The sequence below is a fragment of the Atractosteus spatula genome, chromosome 2 (genome assembly GCF_055471065.1).
Source record: "Atractosteus spatula isolate fAtrSpa1 chromosome 2, fAtrSpa1.hap1, whole genome shotgun sequence".
Classification (NCBI taxonomy): Eukaryota; Metazoa; Chordata; class Actinopteri; order Semionotiformes; family Lepisosteidae; genus Atractosteus; species Atractosteus spatula.
In genome coordinates, this window is record NC_142707.1 from 70,995,378 (window position 1) to 71,005,452 (window position 10,075).

Below are 10,075 nucleotides of genomic sequence, written 5' to 3' on the forward strand. Positions count from 1 at the left end.
AGGAGCTAGACACCTTTGCCGTCTCAGCTAACACGGATCCCTGTTTCCTGAGACCCTACCAAATTTTAAAAACTTAAAAAAACACACTTGTTGTGGCTCTGTGGTATCCATATTATTCATCCCTACCAATAAATACTCACTCTGCTTTTTATTTACATTTTTTTCTATGATTTTGCTTTCCTTTAAGAAAACGTATCATTTCACCATTGCCAGTTATGCAGATAGATAATATTCTGTTTTAAGATACACTTTGTTAAATACAGAAAATAACAAAATTCAGAATTAATAATAAAAATCCACTATCTTCCAAACTGTATTAAATATTTTAGTAGTTTGGTCATTCTAATTATGTCCCAAGGAGCCAATGAATATAAATGGATGGCGTACTTAATACTTAAGTGTTTGGCATTAATTTACCTAACTGAGGAAATTAAAGCCCTGACTGAAGGTCAAAACTGTCACAGCTCTCCTGACTTACAAGGAATGAACCAGGGAGGCAGCTGTAAGGGTGCAGCTGCGTTGTTGTAAGGAATATTAGAAAAGATATATGCAGAGGTGTGGACAGTTGTAGAATATGTATACATAGGAGAGTGGAATTGCAAGAATACAGTTTTGTCAAACTCTATGATGAAAAGAGCTAATTAATATAAAGGTATATATTTTCCTTAGCCTGGCTGAAGGTCATAGCTGTCACAAAGTCCAAAAGGATGCCCAAAAACACAGAGCTATTGAAAGATTGTTCTGAAACAAAGTTTTACAGGGTCCAATTGAATATGCCGTAGCATGGAATGAATGAGAAGAGCATATGATGCAGGTGTGAACTTTGTTTGATTGAAAATGAAGTGAAACACAAGCATGTCTGATACAGGGCATGGAACACAAGTAAATGAACAGATGGCAATACAGCCACAAAACCCTAGCTGGAGCCTGGATCTCTGTGGCGTGCAGTGGAAGACCAAGAAAGGTAGCCTAAGGTGGAGTTAGCTGATGTGGAAGTAGGATAGGAACAAGGATTTTTATCACTTAAGGAATTGTGCTAGACCTAAATGGATAAAGACAGATTCTAAGTGGAATTCTCCAAAAAAGATCACAAGAGATCGTGAAGGCTGTGAATTACCCAGTGCAGACCGATTTCATGTGCAAGCATGCTCAGGATGGAGCAGTCAACCTTGGGGACTCCTTTTGGGTCAGTAAAAAGGAAGATAAATTATTTGTTTATTATTTGTTTGTCTTACTTTGCCTATCATTTTTTAGTCTTTCACCCGACATGTGCCAAAAAACAAAGAACTCAGGTGCCTCTAACTATACCACCCAATATATTTAGCAATTGAGGGTTATAACTATTAATTTTAATTACTGATTATCCTGCTTGGTATTTATATTTTTGTAAAATTATGTTTGTCCTCCATTTCCTAAACAGGATGCCATATTTCAGTATTTTTTATTTGGTACGGATACTGTTTATCAACTTCTAAAGATGTTGTTTTGTAGCATTAATCCTCTTCTTTGACTATCTGTTGAGGGAATACAATATCTGAGATCTCATTTAGATATTGCTAGTATGCATTTGCAAGTATGCATTTGTCTGCAATTACATTTTTATCACCTGTTAGTACCATTAAGGTATAGCCTGACTCAAATCTCTTCTTGAAGGCCTCAATTTCTCTGGTTTACAACTTTGTTAATGATGGAGTTTTGAGTGGGAAGCTGCATCAGTGTGTGAGCTACAAAGTAAAAAGTGAGGTTCATTCCACCCTGAAAAGTAAAAACAAAGACATCTCGTCTGTGAAGCATCTTTTAAGTGTGGGTTGGAATGAGGTAGAGAGCAGAAATATAAGGAAAAAAAGAGAACCTGGGAAGACAAAAGAAAGGAAGACAGTAGGCAGGGGAAAATGAAAGGCTCAGTAAGTGAAAGTGTGGAAGACAAATTCCAGGGTAATTGCGAGTGACAGCAATCTTTACGATAATTGTGGAATTTCAAGAAGGAATTTTGTTTTGTTTTCTAAAGACAAACAGCAACTCTCTTATTCCAAGCCTTCTCTTTGTAAAAAGATTACATGCTTTAATTATTCACACTGATTTATTGGGAAACTCCCCACCTTAACACAAACAAGATAACTTTTAACCTGGTCTGACAAGAAGTCTATAACCAAAAGTGCTATATTCATTATCACCAGCCAACTGGATGTTTACTTGTCAAAATGTCAAGCAAAGAATGAATAGTCAAATTCAGTGTTGGTTTGATTTTTTTACAGTATTTTTTAACAACCTATCCCTTTTTAAATAAATATCTTCTAACTATTCCTCTGCAACTTTGTTTTATATTCTGTTATTTCTTTGTCCAAATGTTGCAAGTTTGATGTACTGTATATGGGTAAAAGTGAAAGATCATTTCCACACTTCCTCATTGTTCCCCTTCAGGGATAATGGGCCACCAAAAACATCCATCCATCCCTTCATTATTTCATTGCTTTGTCCAGTACAGGGTCGTGGGGGAACTGGATCTAATCCCAGCAAGCAACAGGTGCATATTGATACTGGTTATCGTTTGGCATTTTTCATTGGCAAATAATCAGGGGGTTGAGACTAAGAGCCAAAGACCAGCAGCATGTCAACCTTTTGAACAAAACATGCCGTATATCTGTGATGTGTTCCAGAGCCTGGAAAAAGTATGAGATTTGTCACTGGTCTCTGAACCCTAGATGATAGCATGCATCATTGCTTCTTATCCCGAAAATGTTCAGTGTGGTTTAAGTCTAGTTAGCTGGGCATCCATGGTACTGTATAACTGTTACATTCTCATCTTGCAAATAAACTGTTGTTATATGAGCAGTGAGAGAACATGTTTTGTCTTGCTGAAATCTTGTTTCTCTAGGATAAGCCTGCCAAAAGTGAATTAGAAACAAGTTGCCAAGCATTCATTTGCGACCCCAAACATACTGATGTTATGTATGGTTCCTTTCTTTCTCAATTTTCACCATTTCACACTGAACTGGTTAAATTTCCTTATTGTATGATCCCAATCAACTCTCTTGCTAAGTATATTCAACATTCAAAGCTGTTTGAGTGTATCACAATCATGAATAACCAATGTGATATCTAAAACATGTATTCGGTGTCTAAAAGATGTATGCTTTATTTTTCTACAAACAAACATGCTTAAATAGGACAATACTGAATATCTTTCAGCATTCATTCTATAAAAACAGTCTTAATTGGATGCTGTGGCAGTTTTTAAGAAGTTAAAACATGTTGCTCCACCACCACACAAGTGTTGGATAAAGGAGATTGTGGTGAAGATAAAGCATCCTTTTTTGGGGTTGAACAGAAAATATAGATTTAAAAATAAAGAATTTTCCTTTTCCATTTCTATTTTCTAACAACTCTCTCCTCTTTTATCTGAGTATTCTTTTCTGTTCCTGTGTCGTCATATACGACACATGTGCTTCATGTCATGTTTTAATAATATGCTGTAGTTTTTTTTCAAACCATATAAAATAAAACTTTAAAAAACAGACTTAACATCTGGCTAAACATAAGATACAGAGAAATGTACACAATACAGTGTTAGGTGCATGTTATTACACAAAGTACAGTATACAATATATATGAGTAAATGGTCAATTGAGTAGCGTCCATTTTTCTTGTTTATACTGGATATCCTTTTTTTTTTCAGAAACAGTAAAATACATTCCCTGAAGCACAGCTAGATTCCACTTTAAGAAATAAGTTTTAAGATTTTTTTGTCTTTGATTAATCAGAGTTTAATGAGAAAGTAGCTGGAGGTTGATATGTGCTGTTGAGCTCCTACACATGCAATTCTTTTGATAACTTTCATATGGAAAACAATATTGAAAAAATACACGTTTAAATATGTAAAGTAAAATCTTCCCCACTAGAAATTAAAAAAAAGCCGGGTGAGAAGTAGGACAAACGTAATTGCTATTGTATTAAGTATCAATAAACTGTAAGAAGATCTAGACAGAGACATATTAAAAATAAAAAGTGATTTATATTGGTATCCTGAGACATGACTTCAATTGATTTTCACATCCTACAGCACAATAACTGTAATTCTGAAAGCTTTTATGTTGCCTGTAACCTCAGCTCAATGATTCGAAGGTGTACAGCTGTGGCCTGCGAATGTGAAAAGGACATCATATTGATGATATTCAGTTCCCATAGTGAAGACTGCATTAGATCTTGACAAATTTATTGAAGGTAAACTCTCACCTTTTTTGTGGATTTCTAGGAAAGGGTATGTAAAACTTCATAATGCTGTTTCCTATTCTGACAAAATAAAAACTCAATATCTTGTACATAATTTAGCGACTTTGCCTACTTTAAGAAATTATAAATAGGAAAAATGTCAGTAGTTCCATGATAAATTTAACATGGATACTTGGGAACTTTAATAGAAACCCTGTGAAGAACACCTTCCAGGTTTAAGTTCTTAAGGCAAACAACAATTTACAGAGAGACAGAATTTCATTATACATCTCTAATTGCGATACTTGCAATCAATATGGTTTCAGAATGTTAATTAGGTCTATAAGAAAAATAATTATTACCAAGTGCAGTGGGTTGGAAAAGCTTTGGAAATTTTCTAAATAACTTTTGGGTTTTAGCTTTACTTTGAAATACAGTGACATGCATTTGTAAACTCTCAAAGAATCTTTATTTTATTTATTTGGATGAACTACATGTGGTAATCCACCAGCTTAGTAAAAGTCATACAAAAATTCATACTGTAAGATAATTATTCTCAGGAAATGTATCCTAACTTAACACAAGGTTATTGGCACTTTCCTCATTATCAATGTTTTGCTGCTTGTTGATAAAATGCACTTTCAGAGTCAATGACAGATTTGGTATCAATTATAATTAAATTTCTACCCTCTGTAAGCTCAAGTAGTCGTTTATACTGATAGATCATATTGTAAGACTGAATCTTAATAATCTGAAATTGATGCATAATCTGCTATTGAGGCTTTCAGCACTGACAGTAAATCTTTAAATGTTTCATTGGAAGAAATTGGAAACTACAGTGCCATCCAAAGGTATTCAAATCCTTGCACACTTTTCATATATAGTTGCTTTTAAAAAGTGCAGTCATTTAGACACTCTGAAGTAGCAATCACTGTTTGCTATAATGTATATACAAACTATCCCACACATTTACTGCAAAAAAGGAAGACATATATAGCCAGTTCATATGAAACAATGGAGAAGTTATTATTGTATAAGTATTCAAACCCTTTTCTGGAACAAACCTAAATTAATTTAAGTACTCAAAATTATCTTAATAATGCCACATAAGTAGTGGAGTTCCCTCTGTCTGTGTCCAATAATACTATATTCACATTATTTCTGAATTAATACACATATCTCTGTAAGGTCCCTCATTAAGGTAGTGAATTTTAAGCAAAGATTCAACCATGAAGGTTAAAGACCTTTCAAAACAATTCAAGGATAATGTTGTAGAACAGCATGGGTCAGGAAAAGGGTATAAAACATTTCAGAATCACTGTGAAGTACTGTAGATCATTAAGAAGTGTAAGGTGCAATAATTTGGAGGCTGTTCCTCCAAACAGCAGTCAGACAAGGAGGAAACTGGTGAGGGATGGTCAACAGCTACCCTGTAAGAACTACAGAGTTTGATGGCTGAGATGGAAGAAAATGTCCATGGTTTAACAAAATTCTTATTTCTCAATGTGGGCTTGAATTGAACTGAAGAACAAAAATAACACATGGTCAGACAAGACCAATTTGGAATTTTTTGACTGGGATAAAAACTCACCTTTCAGCAGGTCAATTGTCAAAAGGTCAAGACCAATGCTAAAGTGGAGTGGCTTATAATTAAGAAAGTGTTGAGTGGCTCAGTCAAGTCCTTACTTGTATCTTCAACATCTGTTAAATGACTTGAAAACTACTATTCATACAGTACGTGACCCCAAGAAATGTGAGAGAGCTTGAGCACATTTGCCAAAATGAAGAGGCAATATTCAACCAAGCCATTGCAAAATTGCATCAAGCTGTTATTGCTGCCAAAGGTGTTTTCACAAAATACATGGAACAGAATAATTCTGCTATCAACAGTTTTGTTGACATTTTCTATAATTTACTATAATTTGAAATGAAAGTTCGGGAGGGATGACAACAACCACGCTCAATCATTCCCAGCCGTCAGTGATTAGCAATCACTCCCTTCGTCCTTCCTCCACCGAACACTATAAATACCAAAAGCGATATCTCTCTCCCTCGCGTGCGACTTTTGCATCCCACCTCCACCCCAACTCCACCTGTGCAGCGACCCCTTGGTTACCTCATGGGGGGTCCTGGCCTCCTCGTCCTGTGGCCAGGAGGTCGACCCTCAGCCAAGCGGGTTAAGCCAAATATCCGCTCCACTACAGTTCATTACGCTTTGATCTTGGGCGTTGTCATTCCTCGTGGAATCCTGTAAATTCTGTAGTTTGTGCACTCAGGTTTAGAATAAAACATTGAGATTAAAAAAATGTAAGTGCATAATTTCACAAAAAGGGACACACTAGGAAGGGTCTGAATAATTTTGTGAGGCGCGGTACATGTGTTATTAATTAAGCTACTAAATTGATTATTAGCAGTTGATACAGTTTGTATACAAAATGGCATTTTTAGTGTTTTCTGAGAACATATACTGTATAGTGTAGTAAAGTATGATTTTATCTTTAAGGATAGTAAGACTTTGTGGTGATTTTTAGAAAATCAAGCTCTTTAATGTCCCCAACAGAAAATAATTACAGAGCAGGAAAACTACAGTTTATCTCACTGTGCCCAGTAGAAAGACCAGGTAATTTTCTGTACACAATGAATTATTAATGCATGGGATGGATTATCAGGACATGTTCTGTGGACAAAGACAGCTTGATTATAAACCTATGACTGATGTGATCAATTGCTTTTGCCCTTAACTTTTCTTATGTTGAGATATCGCTAAGTGATGTATGGTTCTTGAGATCCCAATGTATCATATTATACCACAAACCAGACAGCCCTGGATGGCCCCTCGTCTCAGCATGCACCTGTCCTATCACTCACACCTCAGCCTTTCTTGACAGCCTTATAAGACCACTGGTTGAAGGGCTTCCTTCACATATTAAAGACACTACAGTAAACAATGCTCTTCAACCTTTTGACAATTTTGATTTTCAGGTCCCAGAATGTTTCATTTTTGCCATGGACATCATCCTTATACACTTTCTTTCCCCACAATTATGGTCTTACAGCCCTCAAGCACATGCTGGACAAACACACAGTGCTTGATCCACCTACCCACATTCTTGTATGTTATGCAGAACTGTTCCTCACACTGAATGTGCTTCAACAACCTTTTTTATCAGCAGGTCAGTGGAGTTGCCAAGGGCACCAGGATCGGATCCAGCTATGCAAATATTTTTGTTGGCTGGGTAGAAGAATGCTTCTTTGCTTTTTTTGCTTAAATTTGTATTTTAGGCAATACATTGATGACAGGGTCGGTACCACCACATGTTCTAACAACCAACTAGAGCATTTCCTGCATCATTTCACCAACTTCCACCCATCCCTCAAGTATACAGGTAATACAGTATATCTTTCACTACTCTTCTGTTGTTGGACCTCTCCATTAACTATCCACCACTGTCTACTTCTATTCCCTACTTACATTTATTACAAGCCCACTGATTCACACAGCTATCTCTTGTACAGTTCCTTCCACCTCACACACACTAAAGTGTCTTTTCTTTTTTCACAGTTCCTCGGGCTCTGACAATAACCAAATAGAAAATACTCTGTCCATTTTATTGACATGGCCCTCTCCTGAGCCAAAAATAGCCCTTGGATCATTAACCCAATTAGGAACTTCTGGACTCCTAACCACCTTCTATTAGTGCTTTCCTACCACCCCAACACCCTTTCTATTCCCAGAACCATTAATGACAACTTTCCAATCTTACAGGATGACCCTTCAACTGGTACCCGCTTTCCTGACTGCCCCATCATCTCATATCGCCAAACACCAAATCTGCAAAACCTTCTTGTTCAGAGCTCTCTTAACTGCCCACAGCATTCATCCACACCAGGCACTTTCCCCTGCAACAGAGCTCGCTGCATCACCTGTAAATACTGTATACAGTATATCCATTACCATGCACATTCAAGGTCCCCCTGGACAATTCCGGATTATCCAGATGACATTATGTATTTTTTAGCAACCTCTATTTACTGCATCTCTTGCAGAAAATGCCCAACTATTTACACTGGTGAGTCAGGAAGAAGACTGCGAGACCATTTCAGGGAGCATGTCAGGGCTGTGAAGATCAAAAAATCTCTCCAGATCCATAGTTTCCCATTTCACCTCTAATGGCCATGATCACAGTGATCTTTCCATCTGTGTCCTCTGACAGGTTTTGGAACTCTTATTGCAAAAAGAAATCCAAAACCAAAATTATCCTGAAACTTGGATCACAGACTCGACTCTTAAATCCTCTCTTTTCATGTGTGGGTTTTGGCTATACACCTCTCCTCTTGTTCTCCCTGAGTGTTGATACCCTTTCTCTCCTGCTTCCTTCACCTTAACTACCATGTCTTTTGTTCTCCAATGCTTTATTATCTGCCAGTGTCCCTCTCTCCCTCATACCGGAATAAGGCTCCACAGCTGAAATTGTGTCTCTGTTATTTACCTTTGAGTGTGGAATAAATCTTAACCTGTTATATTGCATAATAGTTGTGTGAATTAAATTAATATTACAGAGTTCTTGAGAATGGTTTATATGGATAGACACTGAATTTATTAGAAGGTGAATACCAAAGTCTAACACTGGGATATCTTTCACAACTAAAAATGTCAAATTGAGATGTGATTATCTTTTTCTTAATCTACAAGAAAACAGATTATGTTATTGTTATTTTTATTAGTTTACACTCGGCTTTGCTTAGCTGTACTCAGGATGCATTTTACTTGATTAATTTCCAAGTGTATTTGTATTTTTCTCTCCACCTGTAGTTGAGGCAAAATCATTATTTAAATTGTGCAGTTAGATAATTAAGAGATATGGCAACTTTTGAAAAACCAAAGCATTATTATTCTAAAAAATTAATGATTTTTTTTTCTATCAATTAAAGTCTGCCCCAGTAAAATGATTCTGATGACTCTTGGGAATGCATGCCTTTAATCAAACAGTAGACAATGATCTTATGGCTACTTACATGATTGATTAATGGCTAAAAGGGTTCAACTAGAAATATACATTAAGCATCAATACCTTTAATTAGCTTGTATTTGACTGAATCTGGTATGTAATCTAAATCTATACTAAATCAAACTACAAGAACAATGTTGGTTGGAAATAGGCACTTTCGTAAGTTCGTGCTTATTTTAGATTTCAAAGATCTGTACATTCATCGCTTATATTCTAACATTACAAAAATGCATTTATGTCTTTAAGGAACCCAGTGAATAAAATATTTTGTATCACAAGTTCTCTATATAAAAGATCTGTACTGAATGGAAAATGTACAGGATCTTAATTTTTTATCATGCCTATTCCTGTGCTAAACACATGTAAAGTTTTTCTCTATGTGTTCTGACCTGATTTTTCAGCTTTGAGAAAGACCCCCACAGGACGGTCTGCAGCAAGGGTGGAAAGCTTGGTTATCATGTTCTCTGAGAGACAGAATAGTTCTCAGAGACACATAAAAGATTTTGGATCTGTTTCAGTGAAGCACTCCTTAAGATGCTGCACATGTGACTGCTCTGAGTCCTTGTTCCAAAATATGTAGTTTGAAACAAAAATACACAAAAAAACAAATGATACACTTCTCTCCTCCCCTCTCTCTGCACTGTCTACACCACCAATTCTCCATGATAATCTTAAAGAGAAAGAACATGATGAAAATACTTAGAGACAGGATATGTTGCTCCATTACCATAAAAAACATCAAAAATTCAAATATTGTAATAGATATTATTCATGTGCATGATTTAATATCACAGGATAAAATTAATTAAGCTACCACAAACATATATTTATATACACTTCACATGTTGCCGTACATT